We start from the raw sequence: 15,617 nt of genomic DNA, 5'->3' as shown, positions 1-15,617 counted from the left end.
CAAATTGCTATAAACCTAGGGCCTTAGAACAACACAAGTTTGTTACCTTACCTCTTGTCCTGGGCGGAAGTCCAGGTTGGGAGGAAGTGGGTTTTCTGCTCAGAGCTTCTCGAGGCTGAAATCACAGTGTTTGCTGGTTTGCTTTCCTTTCTGAAGCTCAGGGTGTTCTTGCACGCTCAGTCATGTTGTTGGCTGAACTCAGCTTCCTCACACTGGCGGGACTGAGGACCCTGTTCCGCCTGCCGGAGGTCAGCCTAGGGTTAGCCTAGAGGTCCTACCCGGTGGTGTGGCTCTCTCCTTCTGTCTCAGATCTTTCTAGAGAGGCCCAGGTTCTTTTAAGGGCTAACTTGATTGATTTGGCCCACCTGAACAATCTCCCTTTTGATTAGCTCAGGAGTCAACAGGTTAATAATCTAATCACGGGGAGTGATTCTCCAAGTTACTCACGTGTTTGGAATGCACTCAAGAGGGAATTATACTAAACATGTACACTAGGGGGCAGCAGAGTTCTGGAGGGCCACCTTGGGATCCTGCCTACCACCTTGGTTTATTATGTTGATGCTCAAATTAACTATTACGTGCCCGGAAAATCAAGTGAGAAACTAGTGAAGAAAAGATCAAATGACCTTCCCTGGTTAAGACATGGATTTACCACATTATTCTGGCAGTTGAAACCCCTTGCCCTTCACAACTGACAATTAGTGTGCAGTCCTTTCTAATATTTCCTACTTGTTCTTTTTGTTCTATTTTATAACTATTTTAGCAAAAGCTGACCATAACTCAAAAAAAGGATTTCACAAAACAGATTTCATTATCCACGATTTGAAAAACATGGTCTTGATAGACACATTTTATTTGAATTAGTAATCTTCAAAGTTTTCTTTATAGTAAGAAACACTCAAGTATATTTATGCAAAAATAATTATTTCTGAATAAATTAATACGTACTAAACTATAGGTGCGGATGGGTAAACAATCTTCAAACGTTTGCTTATTATCACGAGACAATTAGCAATACCAGTACAGTCCACAGGAGGGCAGCATGTGTTCTAGGTATATTTTCGGCTGTTTTCTAGTTGAGTAGGAAATCTAAGTGAATTATTCATAGCGTAGTGGTAAAAGCACTGGAAGAGCGGAGAGGACTGACACTCCGCACCGTGGGCGCATGACCTGGACCCTGAGTAGAATTTGGGGGGGAGGAGCCTCATATTCTGAAAGAGATGGGGAGTAACACAGTGCCTGGTGGAAAACCCCCCAAACTACAAGTTTGCTAGAGCTATGTGTTCGTGGTTTCAATTGTACTTTGAAATGCACGCTCCTTTTTTCTTTCTCTTCTTTTTAAAATATCGTTATAAACCTCCACATCTTAAAAAAAAAAAAAGTTATTGTGCTTTCAGCATCACATCCCTCCCTTCACCCACACTCTCCCAGGTCCCGGGACCTAAAATGGCAGCGCCAGACTCTCAGCCCACCCAGCCATGCAGGGGCTGGTTTCCAGGAACAGTTTCCAGGAACAGCCCGGCCAGACCCAGCCCGTCTTCTCTTCTTTCTCCCAAGTGACCTGGCGACTAGGGTTGTTGAGTGAGCAACCCCTGCGTCAAGACTGTCACTTCAGAGCTTGAAAGGGACATAGCTTACGTTTGGAGGAGAACGGCTGGGGACCTGCTACACCAAACAGAGAATGGCATGTATTTCTAGAGTTAGAATCAACCATTGTACTGTTGGAACCACAGTTCGAATCCCAGGATCAACCATTTAAACCATGCCGTTTAAAGATGCCTTGGAAAAAAATCCTCTTATTACCAAAACCCAGAAACGAGCCATCTTCTGAAAATTGGATAAAATATCTCGAATACAGATACTCTTTATCCCTTTGGTCATGGGGATAGCAAAGCCCTAGAAAATAACAAGCATCATAAAGTTAATGAATGAACGCTGAGTTGTTTGGCTGCTATCACACGTGGTACTTCAGTTGATGTAAAACAATGGAGTTTTTCTTGGTTCAGAATAAGTGGGAAGGGACAGATTGTTATGGACGCATATGTGCGCATCAGGAGGAAGGATGAGTTGAACATTTCTTCTTTCTTTCTTTTTAAAATATTTATTTATTTGAGAGGGAGAGAGAGAATGCACGCACACTGTTGGTGGGGGGGATGCGAGAAGGGGAGGGAGAGGGAGGGAAGCAGACTCCCTGCTGAGTGCCCAGCCTGATGCGGGGCTCCATCCCTGGACCCTGAGATTGCGACTTAAGCCGAATCAAGAGTGGGCTGCCCAACCCACTGCACCACCGAGGCACCCCAGAGCATCTCTCCTTTAAATTTCTTTTATATTTTGTTTTCCATAGCTATACTTAAAAGAAGGAGAATGATAAAATAAATATCCAAAAACACAAGGAATATGTATGATAGGTGAAAAGATCCAAGTAGAAGAACAACTCACTGAAGTATTTTTTGTAATAGTAAGAAACAGGAAATAATATAGGTGAGCATCAGGAGGAATATGGGTAAAAATCCACAACACACAGTAGTTAAACTGAATAAGCTAAATTATAGGAGATAACATGGGAAAGTCTTGAAAACATATCTTTTCAAGCTTATTGAGATATCACTGACATATAATGAAAACAATATTGAATAAAGAAAGCAAGTGGCAAAGGACATGTGCAAACTGAGAACATTTATGTAAATAGTAATATCAAACAATTATAAATTGTATATATTTATTACACAACTTGAAAATACTTACAAGGAAGGATAAATCCCCAAATCGGGATATTGATTTTCTGGGGGTGGGAGGGGAAGGTAGTGTAGCTGGAGTTCCATGTCATATTTTTAAAAATAGAATTCTGAATCTCATATGGCAAAACATTAAAATTCCTTGAAGTTTTGTGATAGACACATAAAGATTCATTGTATTGTATTTTGTGCTTTTGGGTGGTTTTGAAATATAAAAATAAAATTAAGGAGACATGCAAAAGTAAGCATCTAAACACAGTCTCAGATAGCAGCTGTTGTCAAGAGACTTAGTGTGTAAGTTCTCAGCTCTTTTAAATACAAATTTTGTTAAATTGTGCCTAACTGATGCCGAGCCTCTTCTTGGGGAAGAATCACAGGAGGAAAGGAGAGGCTGCAAGAGGGAGTGAAAATGCGAGTCTTTGGCCACCAGCAGGTGTTTTATTTCCTCCCACACGGGAACCCTTCGAACTTCGAACGGAAGGACAGCCTTTGACCCTCCCGTACAACCCTGCACACCCAGCCAAGTGCCAGGGACACAAAGGCCACCAAAAATATCAATAACAAAACTCGAGGTTGTTCTTCCGCACGGCTCCGAAGCAGGTTCACACGGACTCGGTCACGCCTCTTCACTTCGGTCCCAGGAATCGGATTCAGATCCTGTGACCGGTGCCACTGTGTTGAATCACGCGATCTTGTCCCATTCATTGTGGAACGAGAAGGGCTTTGTTCTAAGACAGATGACGTGGGAAATCCTGCCGAGATCGGTTAGTCCGGATTGTGTTTGGTTCATCTCATTGCTAGACTGATAGACGTGGAGAACAATGACTGGGTGTTTCTCTGTAGTTTTTATTGAAAGGAACTTGCATTGGATGCTTCCGAGGGTTTTCATGGTCGCTGTCTATAAGCCAGGGTTTTGAGGGTTCTCTGTGTGAACGATGTAGGAAGAGTGGCTTCAAGCTGATTCAGGAGAACTAGAGATCTGTGCTCATCAGGCCATGTTACTCTTTCTGGGCAAGAGAAGCAAGGATCCAGTTCAGCACTGTCTCCTTGGAGTTAATTATTGATATCACAGGCTAGCTCTTCGATCAGAGAGCCAGAGAGGACCAGTGTGCTGTTTTGTTTTACTCTGCAGAGATATTTCTGCCATTCTCATCCTATTTTCTGGTAACTATCTTTTTATTCATACCGAATGGTTTGTTTTTTTCCCAAAGGATAAAGAAAACACCCTGGATATTATAATGCAAGTTTTATGGCTTGTTTAGGCTGGTGATGGTGGTCCAGTGCACGTGGGTTCCACTGTAGGCCCAGCTACCCCACTAAGAAGATAATGATTCTAAAGGAGGCATAGAAATTACGCTCATCAATCTCTTTGTGGATTGCAGGTAACAAATTTTGATGTAGGGAATCATCTCTGTGGGGACAGAGTGGGGGCTAAGTAGGAAGAAATGAAGAGTGGGACCCCACAGCCCTTATAGTGGCCGCACCATGTGAGGTTCTGGTCTAAGGGATGGGACCAGGTGGCCTGGTGGGCAGTGATTGGAAGGGAGGAAAATGGGAAACGTCCACTGTTGCTCATGCCTTCAGATGTGACATTCGGTCAGCTTGACTTCTGCTATTCATTGAAAGGAAAGAAGAAGAGACATAGTTTTTGAGTTCTTGCTATCTCTAGGCACTTTACTGAGTCTTTAAAAATAAGCTATAGGGGCACCTGGGTGGCTCAGTCGGTTGAGAATCCGACTCTTGATTTCGGCCGGGGTCGTGACCTCGGGCTGTGGGATCGAACCACGTGTTGGGCTCTGTGCTCAACGGGAGTCTGCTTGAGATTCTTTGACTCCTTCTCCCTCTGCCCCTACCCCACCCCCACACTCTCTTTCTCTCTCTAAAGTAAATAAATCTTTAAAAAAAATCAGTTTTAAATGCACTTGTCTGACATTTGATTGTATATTATTATGGTAATTTTTTTAGAGGAGAAAACCAAACTTGGAGAGATTTACTTTCCTAAGGTCATATGTCTAGTGAACGGGGGAGGTAGAATTTAAATCTAGGTTCGTACTTGAGTTTGAAGGCCTGTTTATTCTACTATTCAATATTTGGACCGTAAAGTGGATTATAACACAGATGAGAGCATCCACGTGCACAAACAACATTCACTTACGTACTTTCATTGTGTTTACACAAGGGATTTCCCAAATGGGCTGCATGTCCCCTAAGGGGTACACAGGCTGATCAATTGAGCGTATGGGAAGAAAATATCAGAACCTCCATTTGTATTTTTATCTCAGCTTTTTAAAATTACTACTTTGGATATATATTATAGTGGATCTACTATAATACATACATTATTTATATCATACGTAATGCACGTATAGATATATAATGTGTGTGTGTGTGTGTGTGTGTGCATACATGAGATAAGTGCTTAAAATGTTTGCAGAGTGCTGATACAGGCCAGAGGTTGGGAATTATAGCTTGTGGATCAAATCTGACCTCTCACGTGATTTTGTAAATTTTAACGAACTATAGCCGTGTTCATTTGCTTCCATATTGTTTATAGCTGAGCCAAGTAATAGCATCACGGACCATATGGCTCACAAAACCTAAAATGTGTCCCATGTGGCCTTTACAGAAAAAGTTTGCCAACCCCTGATTTAGACCATGAAGTAGAAGTAGTCGATTTAGTTTTGAAACAAAACTTCGACCTCAAATATAAGTTGGTATTTGATCACTGCTCTGCCTAGAAATGGGTAGAACCCACTGTCTCATTGCAATGATGATGAGTCAACTTTAGTTAGTGCTTGATATGCCATTGCCTAAAACCCTGCACCTTAGCGACTTGTTTTTGTAAAATAGGTCACGATGAACAGGCTAAAGAATTAGTGCAGAAAAACTAAAAGGAAATGTACAGTAATGAACAAAAACCGAAACTTTCTATAAAAGTCAGCCTTGATCTACCTGCGTGAGATGCAGCTCCCTTGCACCCCCCCCCCCCAATCTACTGAGCAGCAGGACTTTCAGAATTTCAGCTGTGAGCTCATTCTTGCTAGGTGCTCTTAGTCAGTCCTGACCCATGTGGCCTCAATCTCACCAACAGGAAGTTTCTGGAGTAATTCAAGGATTTGGTCTGCCTGGGGTCCACATTTGCTCTCTGTTGTCCCTTTGGGCTAAAGCTTCAACCACAATCTACTAAGCTAGGGTTGAGGCTACTTTTTAACTGGGACATGACCTTATACGTGCAAATATCCTATTCCAATTGTATGGTGTCCTTCCCCCCCTTCCGCAGTCAGAACCATTCCAGCAAGACTTAGCCTCATAGCTAGTTTAGCCTCTAGCACATTCTTTTCAGATCCACACTCACTTCCCTTCCTCTGACAGCCCATTTTGAGTCCCTAGCTTGCCTTGCAAATAAGAACATAAGGGTTTTGTCTGAAGTCTTCCCAAACAGTAAAATACGAGCTTCAAATATTTGAAATAAGGAGGGTAACAGAACAAACCACTTATGAGCTAAATCAGTCACAGCTAAGGTATTTCTCAAATAATTAAGCATTTTGCTGCTGTTGTCCCAGTTCCTCCTGTGAGTTCCTAATAGGACAGAGAAGTTGCTAAGAGGTGTGGACGCTCTTAGCATACAGTGATCAGAGATGAGTAATTCCCCGCAGTAGTGACTCTTATACTCAGTGAAGACCATGGCCTTGCATTGCAACTCCAGACCTGATAGGCTCTTGTCGAGATCCTCAAATAGGGGAATGCCCACTTCACTGCCCAGTCAGTTCAGTGAAACACAGCAGTGATGCCTGTTCCTTCTACGGTGTTACACGGAGGTGGGGATAACCCAGCAGCCACTACCAAGATGTTAAGGATGCCCACAGATTGTTATCTTGCTTTTGGTTTGAACAACCTTGAGGAAAAGCTTAATTGTCCTCTGGGATCTAGTTCTCTATAATTCTTGTAAAGATTCACCATATCATGAAGAACATCTTCCAGAAGATGCCTGATTTTGTCCTTGGTCTCACTTCTTCCACTCTTGTCCCTCTAGCCAGACAGATCCTTCAACACATAAGTCAGATTATATTTCTTCCCTGATTAAAATCTCTCATGGTTCCCGATAGCAATAACTAGAGTTCATAAGACCCTGCACAATCTGGCCTGTGCCTGCTTCTCCACACTCTGCATTCTCTGTGTTTTAGCCCTGTTGCCCTTCCATGTTCATTTCTACCCCAGGACCTTTGCAATTGCTGATCCCTTGCAGTTGGTGATCCTTAGAATGCTCTTCCCCAAAATCTTTTTGTGGCTGGCTTGATCGCATCACCCATGTCTTAGCCTCCTACAAATGACCCCCTCCTCAGAGAAGTCTTCCTTGACCACCCTAGCTGAAACAGATATCCTTTCTTTCTTCCCCCATCACTCTATTTTATTGTCTCCATAGCACTTATTACTCTTTGAATTTATGTTATTTATATCATTTATGTAATTTTATTTGTTTGATTATTTATTTATAATTCACTCATTAATTTATTCACACCCACATTCTAAGGAGACAAAGTTCCATGGAAGTAGAACTTCACTTGTCTTGTTCACTCCTTCATGTTCAGACAATAGAGAGATGTTTTCAATAAATATTTTTGGGTAAATTGTTGAATGAATAAATGAGGCAATGGCTAGTTTCTCCACTACTTCTTCCATCACTTTTTCATCTCGCTGAGCTCCTTAGGCACATCCTTGCAGTCAAGCCTCAGCTTTCACATTATTCTTTCCAGAAAACCCTAAATTGAATTTCACCTCAAGATCTACCGCATCCCTACAGACAAACAGAAAACTCAACTCAATAGCCCTACTATTCCAAAATGCTAATGGAAACTTCCATGCCATTAAGCTTGCCCATGATTATTAATGAAAAGCCTCTGAAATCTTCTTTGCTAAATGTTTATATATCCTTACAAATTTATCGAATTGAATAATGGACGTGAGCAGCCCAGGAAAAGTTTAAAGTATTGTGCAAGTTAAGATAACACATGGGTTTCAGAGATCTTCTTTTATTGATTTTGAGAATTGTGTTACTTTTAAAGAGGTTAGGTAGATACAAAATGGCGGTCAATAACAATTTTTCAAATGTGTCTAAACCATACATTTTTTATTTCAGTGTAATTAGTCATGCAGGTGTGTCAGGAAGGGTGTGATTGGTGGAGAACCCCACTGAATGAAGAAAAGGATTTCTTGTAGGGATTTGATGTTATGCAGTAATGGGAGTTGGGGAAGTTGTTGCATGAGTATGCTGCATTTGTGGCTGAGTGCTGGGCCCAAGTCAGCTGGGAAGTCAGAATGGGAAGAAGAGCATGGGACATGGAAGGCCACAGACAGAATGAAACCCTGGAAGATGAACTAGAACTTGGGTCATCTCTCCCTGGTTCTCAGGGTGGTCTCTGACTGCTTCCAAGCTTCCTGCTTTGATGCTGTGGGTGACAACAAAAGAGCTGGTGTGCTTCGCCATGGAGAAGCTAAAGGAAATCTGGAAGGAGCTGGAAGAATTGAGGCCTGGATATTGCCCCGTGCCAACGAGCTGACCCAGCAGACCCGTGACAAAGTGCATGCATGACATGAGCCTCAACAGTGCCTTACTCTCAGCCAACCTTCCTTAAACATGGCTTTGGCCTTTCTTCCACCTTCTGAGTCTTGAGTAAATGTCTCTTTTGGCCGGTCCTAACTCAGACCACACTGGGAAATGGTTCTGGCTTAGCCGATTTTACACAGTACGAAGTCACCACTGTAGGCAGTAGATTTTACTAAGCTCTATAATCCATACAGGCAAAAATATGTATTTCTTTGAAGCTCATTGATTCCAGATGAGAGCTGGGTACTAGTTGAGACTTCACCTCCGACCAGCACCTTCCCTCTCAGAGGTTACTCAAACTCCTTGACCCTGAGATACTATGTTGACTAAGTAAGGCTGTTGAGCTCATATCTCTATAGGGCTTTCCAACACCATGATGTCCTAACTCTAAGATTTACCTTCTTATTATTTTTTACTTTAAAAGAGGAGAGTATAGAAAATGCAACCAATAAACACAGTCTTTGATAAGTGTGACTTTTTACATACTGGTTCTTAATCTATCAAGTGTTAAAATTCATCTTATTTTTTAGAGACATGCACTGAACGCTTCGTGGCTGAAATGACATGATATGTGGGATTTGCTTGAAAATAATAAGGAAAGAAGGAAGCTCCAGGGAACGAAGGGAGTAAACATGAAACCATAGGCCAAAAGTTAATAATTGCTGAAGTTTGTTATTCTTAAATGTGGGTAACAGGTTTATTATATTATTTTCTCTACTTTTGTACATGTTTGAAATTCTCCATAATAAAGTGTTTATTACAAAATTGCATCTAAACAGTTTTGGATGTTACATTTTGGTTTTCCTCATTTTGTTTTATTATTGACTATAAAAAATGAGGTATAATTGCTCCATTGTACGATCTCCAGGAAGGCAGAATCCTCTGCCCATATGATAATCTGTATCTACTGGTCTCTATAAATTATTCTTCTCCCAGCCTCCAGAGGTTGTAGGCTCAGGCCTGCAAACTTTTGTTCACTCGCAGAGAAGAACATGAAAACATTCAATATACAAAATTAATACCACCCACTTGTTTTCAGTGAGGTGCTTCACCTTTGTCCCTGGCAGAGTCCTTTTGGTCCAACCTTACCAGAGAATAAGCCCTCTGTTTCATGTTGTGTTGGAGGGAATCATCAGCTAGCTGTAGGAGCTGGGGAGTGGACTTGGAAGTCTGACCATTTCTTACCAGGATTGGAATGGATCCTGTTTGATCAGCCCCCTCCCGTATCCCAGCCAGTCCGCTGGGGATTGACTTCAGTCGGAGAGGAGTCTGTTCTCTGGGCTCTGTGCCGTCAGTTCTAACTAGTCATGGGATTTCCACCTTCTAAAACGTTATTGACATATGTTGTTTCCTATCATTTCACCTACAATTCTTTTTGTTGTAATTAATTGGAATCATTTTTATCCTTCCTTCTAAATTTTAGGGCTTACTGGGGTGCTGGAGATAAATGCGCTTGTTTCATCCTGTCCCTTCAGCTGGAAATCTCTGCTTGAGGATGTTAGCCCAGATCATCGTAGTCCTTGTTTTCAAGGACCTCGTTTCAGCTGTCTTACACAGATCGACCCTTCCTCCTTCCTTCCTCACATGTTAACTGGCTGCGTACCGTGAACCATGCCCGCCTGGACTTGTGGTATCTGCCAGGCTCACCTGCTGAACCAGATTCCTACTTTTAGAATCTTTTGATCAGTCCTGTCTCTCCTGACACGAGTAATGCTTCATTGGATAGAATTATTATTCTAGCCTAACCAACCTCTCAGAGTGATTATCACCATCAAAGCATCCAGATGCGCTACGGAAGACTGCACTTATCTGTGTTTAAAAGCAGAAGCCAGGCTAATTCTACCTTCTGGAAGGTTACACTGCCAAATCCTGCTAAAAAACAAAACAGGCAGCTACAGTGCTTGCTCTTGTGTCTGTTTGCAGGTCGGTGAAAGGGCACTGTCTTTCTCTCACAGGGATCAAAAGTTTCTTCTGGTCGTTTTCTCAGTGGTTTGGAGTGAATGAGAGGCTTCCAGAGGTGAAGATGATGGCTCCCTTCTATCACCTCATGGGGGTTGGTGAAGAGGGAAGGCCAGGAAAAGATGCAGAGGGGCACCGGTAAGGACCCTGGAAAGTCTTGCAGGGCCCAGCAGAACAGAGCATGTCTCCCATCTCCTACCTTCGTTTAGGTAAGCTCCAAACCCAAGCCCAATTCTGTTGAGATCTGAAAGGAACTGTGACCCTGTGCCAATTTGCAGAGCTGCTCTTTGAATATATACTTCAAAATCTCTGCTTTGGTTTAGACAGTTGTCTTTACTAGAAAGAGAATGGTTTTGATTTAGCAATTCAGGCAAGATACTTAACGGAAGAAATCCCCCAAATTCTGTGGATTCCTATCTTTGTGTGTTTACTCTTATTGCAAGATAGGGAAAGGCTTCTGATAATAACACTTCACTCTTTGCCTTCGCTTTCTTCTCTTTCTTCCTCCTTCTCTACTTGTCCTCTTCAATTATTAACATTCATTGAGTTCCTGATATTTGAGATTTTTAAAAGAAGTGGTAAGACATAGTTCCTGTCTTCAAGGAGCTTACAGTGACCACAATAACATTTAACTCAGAGGTTATTTTGGTAAAAGGAGAAAATATTTCAAAAAGCGCCAGATTTTCATTTTCTGTTTTCCTCCCCATTTAGAGTTGCACCCTCCGTGCTCTGCTCCACTTTGTCTCTGTGCAAAGATTTTGCCATCGGGGTACATGGGTGGCTCACTTGGTTAAGGTTAAGCGTCTGCCTTGGGCTCAGGTCATGATCCCAGGGTCCTGGGAAAGAGCCCCACATCGGGCTCCCTGCTCAGTGGGGAGTCTGCTTGTTCCTCTCTCTCTCCCTCTACCCTTCCCCTGCTTCTGATCTCTCAAATAAATGCATTTTAAAAATCTTTTTAAAAATATTGTCATCATCATACACAAGTCTTCCAAATTTATTTTTTACAACTCACATGCCACCCACATTTGTTCAATCCCCCTTTAATTGTTCACAGAGGGATGTGTCATCTTTGGTTTGAGTTTTTTCGTCCTTAATTAGGAAGTCTGCTTCAAACCCACCCTTTTTTTTTTTTTTTTGGTGGAGAGTGTTCCTTTTCCTTTCCCCTGGAATACAGCTGGCTGCACATGAGCTTCTCATCTGTTTCGTATTTCTGTGTGCATGACTCCTGGGCTGAGAGTTGGTTTCTTCCATTATCTTCATTGAATCCATCTTCTGCATGTAAACATTTTGAAGGGAAATGTGAATTGTGCAAGGGAAGGCAAGGACTTTGAGTGTGAGGACTCTTCATTTATTTTTATTATTTTTAAAAGATACATTTATTTATTTGAGGGCGGGAGGAGCAGAGGAAGAGGGAGAGAGAGAATCTTAAGCAGACTCCCCGCTGGGAGCAGATCCCAAGGTGGAGCTGGATCCCAGGACCCCGAGATCATGACCTGAGCCAAAAACCAAGAGTCTGACGCTTAACTGACTGAGCCATCCAGGCGCCCCAGGCTTCTTTTTATTTTTAATTGGCTGGGTATCCCATGCTACTTAGGCGTGCTTTTGCCTCAGTTTCCTAAATTGGGGAACTGCCTTCTCGATTAATGGCTCTGTTTATTTGATGGATGTTGGAGATAAGAAAAGACTACACATCCAGGCATGTGATGTTGCCATCTAGGTTTAATTCGCTTTTGAGCTTGCACAATGTCACAAAATATGGTTCCCCGTTGCCATGTTACAGAGCAGTAGGATGGGATGTTTCACATCCGTTCAGTGTTTGTTTTGAGTTCATTCATCAGCTGCATGCCTCCTTTCTCATTCTGGGGGAACGTTGTATTGCTCTGATGAGATAAAATAAACTTGAGCGAGTCCAACTTGTGAAGATAGCTTCCCATGCCTTATGCTTTCTTCTCTTTTCCTTTCACACCAGGGCTCTGCTTCTGCATCCATATTTATATTCCTTCTACCTGCTCACGGGGAAAGTAACTTTCCAGAGTTGACAGTGAAGTGAAGTTTTTCTTCCTGTTCAAACAAACAATAAAAAATATTTAGATCCCTTAATTTCAGGGGATAAAAATGAAGGGTAACACTTCTGTATTAAGACTTTCTAGTTTAAATCTACTTAGTTCATAGCTGGAATTGTTTCTGCTCTTATCTCACCTCAAGGGGAAAATCTGTGGCCATAAAGCAGGCAGCAGTTCCACTCCCCGCAAGATTATTTTATACAATTGAGGATTACTATCATGCCTTAAGAATATTATTTGATTTACCAAAATCTGATTTGCACACAGATTTTTAAGAAATTGTGTGAAATCATGCATATCATTCTCCACAAAGCAGACGGTCATCTTTTAAAACCTTAATTAGATGGCTCTTGTCTCCCTTTAAGATCCTATGTACGTTTTCTATTGTACTTAGAAGAGAATCTGAACTACTTCCTGTGACCTTTAAAACCCAATATCATCTGACTCTAGTTCACCTTTGCAATGTTATTTTTCACCAATTTCCCTTTCCTTACCACATTCTTTTACACTGACTCATTGATTTATTTATTCCCTTAGCAATTATTTTTGGAGGACCTAATCTGTGTTAGGCATTGTTCTATACACTGAGAAAGGGTGCAGCAGTCTTTGTCCACATGGGATTGGTATTTCAGTGGAGGACAAATAATACACAAAATAATATGTAATATATCAGAGATACATCCAGTGAAACCAAATGCAACATGTACTGCAGGGCAAAGATGGAAGAAGATATCTTTGTCTTGGTGGTTAAGGGAGATCTCTTTAAGGAGATAACATCTTAGAAAAGGCATCAATGAAATGAGAGAATGAGTCATGAGATTTGATAGAAGAGCATTCTGGACAGAGGGAATAGTAAATGCAAAGGTCCTGAGGTAGAAATGAGTGTGTGAGTTTGACAGACAGCAGGAAGAGTGATGTTAGTGGAGAGGAATGAGGGCAGCGATCATGGGGTATGAGATCAGGTGGGGCAAGATCATGTAGGAAATTGCAGGCTTGAGTTGGACTAGACTCTAAAAGTGTAAGAGAGAAAGCCGATGGGAGGGGAGACATGAGGATTGTTGCAGTTGTATGGGTGAGAGACAATGGGATCTGGGATTAGAAAAAATCACTATAGGTTCTGGAAAATTATTTGAATTCTGGAAATATATTGTAAAGGTGCTGGAGCTTATGGGAGAGTTTTCAAGTGGGGTATCTAGATGGTATTTGAGCTGAGGCAGTGGATAAAATCAATTGAGGGTTGACATGGCTAGAGAAGAGGGCAGAAGAAGAGGAATTGCCTGCATAGAAGACTGTCGAGGATCATCAGCTGAGGCAGAAGGGAAGCTGGACTGTGTAATGCTCTAGAAACCAACTGAATAAAGACTTCCAAGTGGAAGAAATAATCAACAGGGTCAAGTGCTGTCAACATGTCACTTGAGATGAAGACTGTCCTGACAACTGGATTTGGCAAGATGGAACCACCAACTGTTCACCTTGACAAGAGTGACTGAGGTGTAGTGTTGGGGTTGAATTGAGCCAATTGATATTATTTAGCATGTTAAAAGCTGGCAAAGAAATACACTGAATGAAAAAGCCTCCACAAAACCCAATAGTCTTACATTTTGCAATATTCTAATGTGAAGACTAGAATAGCTGAGGTTGCCAGAGTTCAAGGCATTTGTTAGGGCGAGTGAAACTTTAGTTCATAAAGTAAATGAACACAGGAGGAGGGTTCTTGAGATACGGGTGCTGAGGTGCACAGACTGGGTGGGATAAAGAGATTGTATGCAGTTTCAGAACCTCATGATCTGAATTCAAATCCTAGCTCTTCCAGCTGCACAAGCTTCCCTCGAACAAACTCTTGAGTTTTGGGTTCTTTATACAAAGTAGGAATAATATCAACTACATCAAGAAATGGCTGCGAGAATTAACTGGAATAACATATGCAAAGGGATTAGTAGAACGGTTACTTAGTTGCCTTCTCTAAGGACATGCTGAAAGTCTCATGAACATTCTATGTCATTGAACGCTGAAGTTCACACCAAAAGGCTTCTATTTCCTTGGATTTCTTTTATCCTAGAGAAATAAAAATAGTTCAATTAAAAAAAAAAGACAGCTTCAGCTTCATCCAAGTGTGGGTAAAGTTGATTGTTACTATGCTCAAACTCTTTCCTGGAATGAACTACTCTATTGCTTTCTTTTTGAAGAGAAGCAAGCTCTGCCTCTCTCCCTCCCTCTCTCTTTCTCTCATCTTTCTCTTAATCCTTCTGTACATTTCTATTTTCTTCTTCCTGTATTCTATTTCTTTTTCTTTTCTAATTTTACAAATATTACTTATTTATTTTGGGGGGAAAAGGAGATACTTTTTAATTCTTAAGGAGATGGTTCTAACCAGTGATGCAGTGCCAGGTAATCTTTCCCTAGGAATTTCCCACCAGGTGACTTCTTGATTCTCCTCTGGCTACTCCTGCTTTCATGATGTTGAGGGCAAGGGGAACTCATTCCTGTTCTCATGTAGCAGACAGTGACTAGGCATGATAAAAGACTGTTGTGGAAACTTCTATGGATCTTAACTTCATGTTGTCTTTCAAACACCTCCCTTTTCCCTACCACCTTTTCCTTTCTGCACAGTATCTATGAATTTGGGGAATCTGAGTCATCAACTACTTGTGGAGCTCCTGAGCCCCTACCCTTCTTGCCTGATTGACCAGGGTCTCATTTAGCTTCTTTAGTCCTCCATATCCAGCTCTCAGACACTTCCAGCAGCCTATCCTGCTGCCCAGTACTGCTCCTTCACAGTCATTGCCCAGGAGGCAGAAAGAAGACTTCTGTGGCTGGTGACAAATGATGACATTTCAGGAAGCTGAGTCCTGGAGCACTTGGGGAAGGAATTCCTCTCCTGAGAGTGTTGTGGGTTGGACTGCCTCTTTTGTTTATTGTTTCATGGAGGTAAATGAATCTGAGAGACAAGATGTGTTACAAGATGTACCTTGAACAAATTTACAAGCCCCTGTTTTTGCCGAAGTTGTGTTTGTCACCCTCAGCTGCCGCTCTGTGAAGAGGAAGGAAGCTGGCTTTGCTTAGGACTGATTCAGAGGTGCAGGAGGAAAGGCGACCCACACATTGACTGGAGCTGGACTGCTTCTTGGAGCCAAACAGGTTTTCTGTGCATGTGTTCCCAGGGAGCCTTCCAGTGCTTACACAAACTTGACAGGCACCTGTGATTTATATTTGAATCTTGCCCAAGTTTGTGCAGGACACATTTGGTTTAGTCTG

The 15,617-nt window shown here is 41.9% G+C and overlaps 1 long non-coding RNA gene across 1 annotated transcript; it reads left to right on the top strand.

Moving 5' to 3' along the window:
- Positions 1-3,384: 3,384 nt before the first annotated feature.
- Positions 3,385-9,105, top strand: LOC148109342 (uncharacterized). Its single transcript, XR_015725856.1, has 3 exons — positions 3,385-3,499; positions 3,947-4,117; positions 8,871-9,105. It is a non-coding gene; the product is annotated as an uncharacterized LOC148109342 (long non-coding RNA).
- Positions 9,106-15,617: the final 6,512 nt, after the last annotated feature.

This window comes from Ursus americanus, chromosome 10, assembly GCF_024610735.1.
Source record: "Ursus americanus isolate L20-20 chromosome 10, mUrsAme1.1.p, whole genome shotgun sequence".
Taxonomy (NCBI): domain Eukaryota; kingdom Metazoa; phylum Chordata; class Mammalia; order Carnivora; family Ursidae; genus Ursus; species Ursus americanus.
The sequence above is the reverse complement of the archived record's forward strand: the minus strand, read 5'-3'. Positions and strand labels throughout refer to the sequence as shown.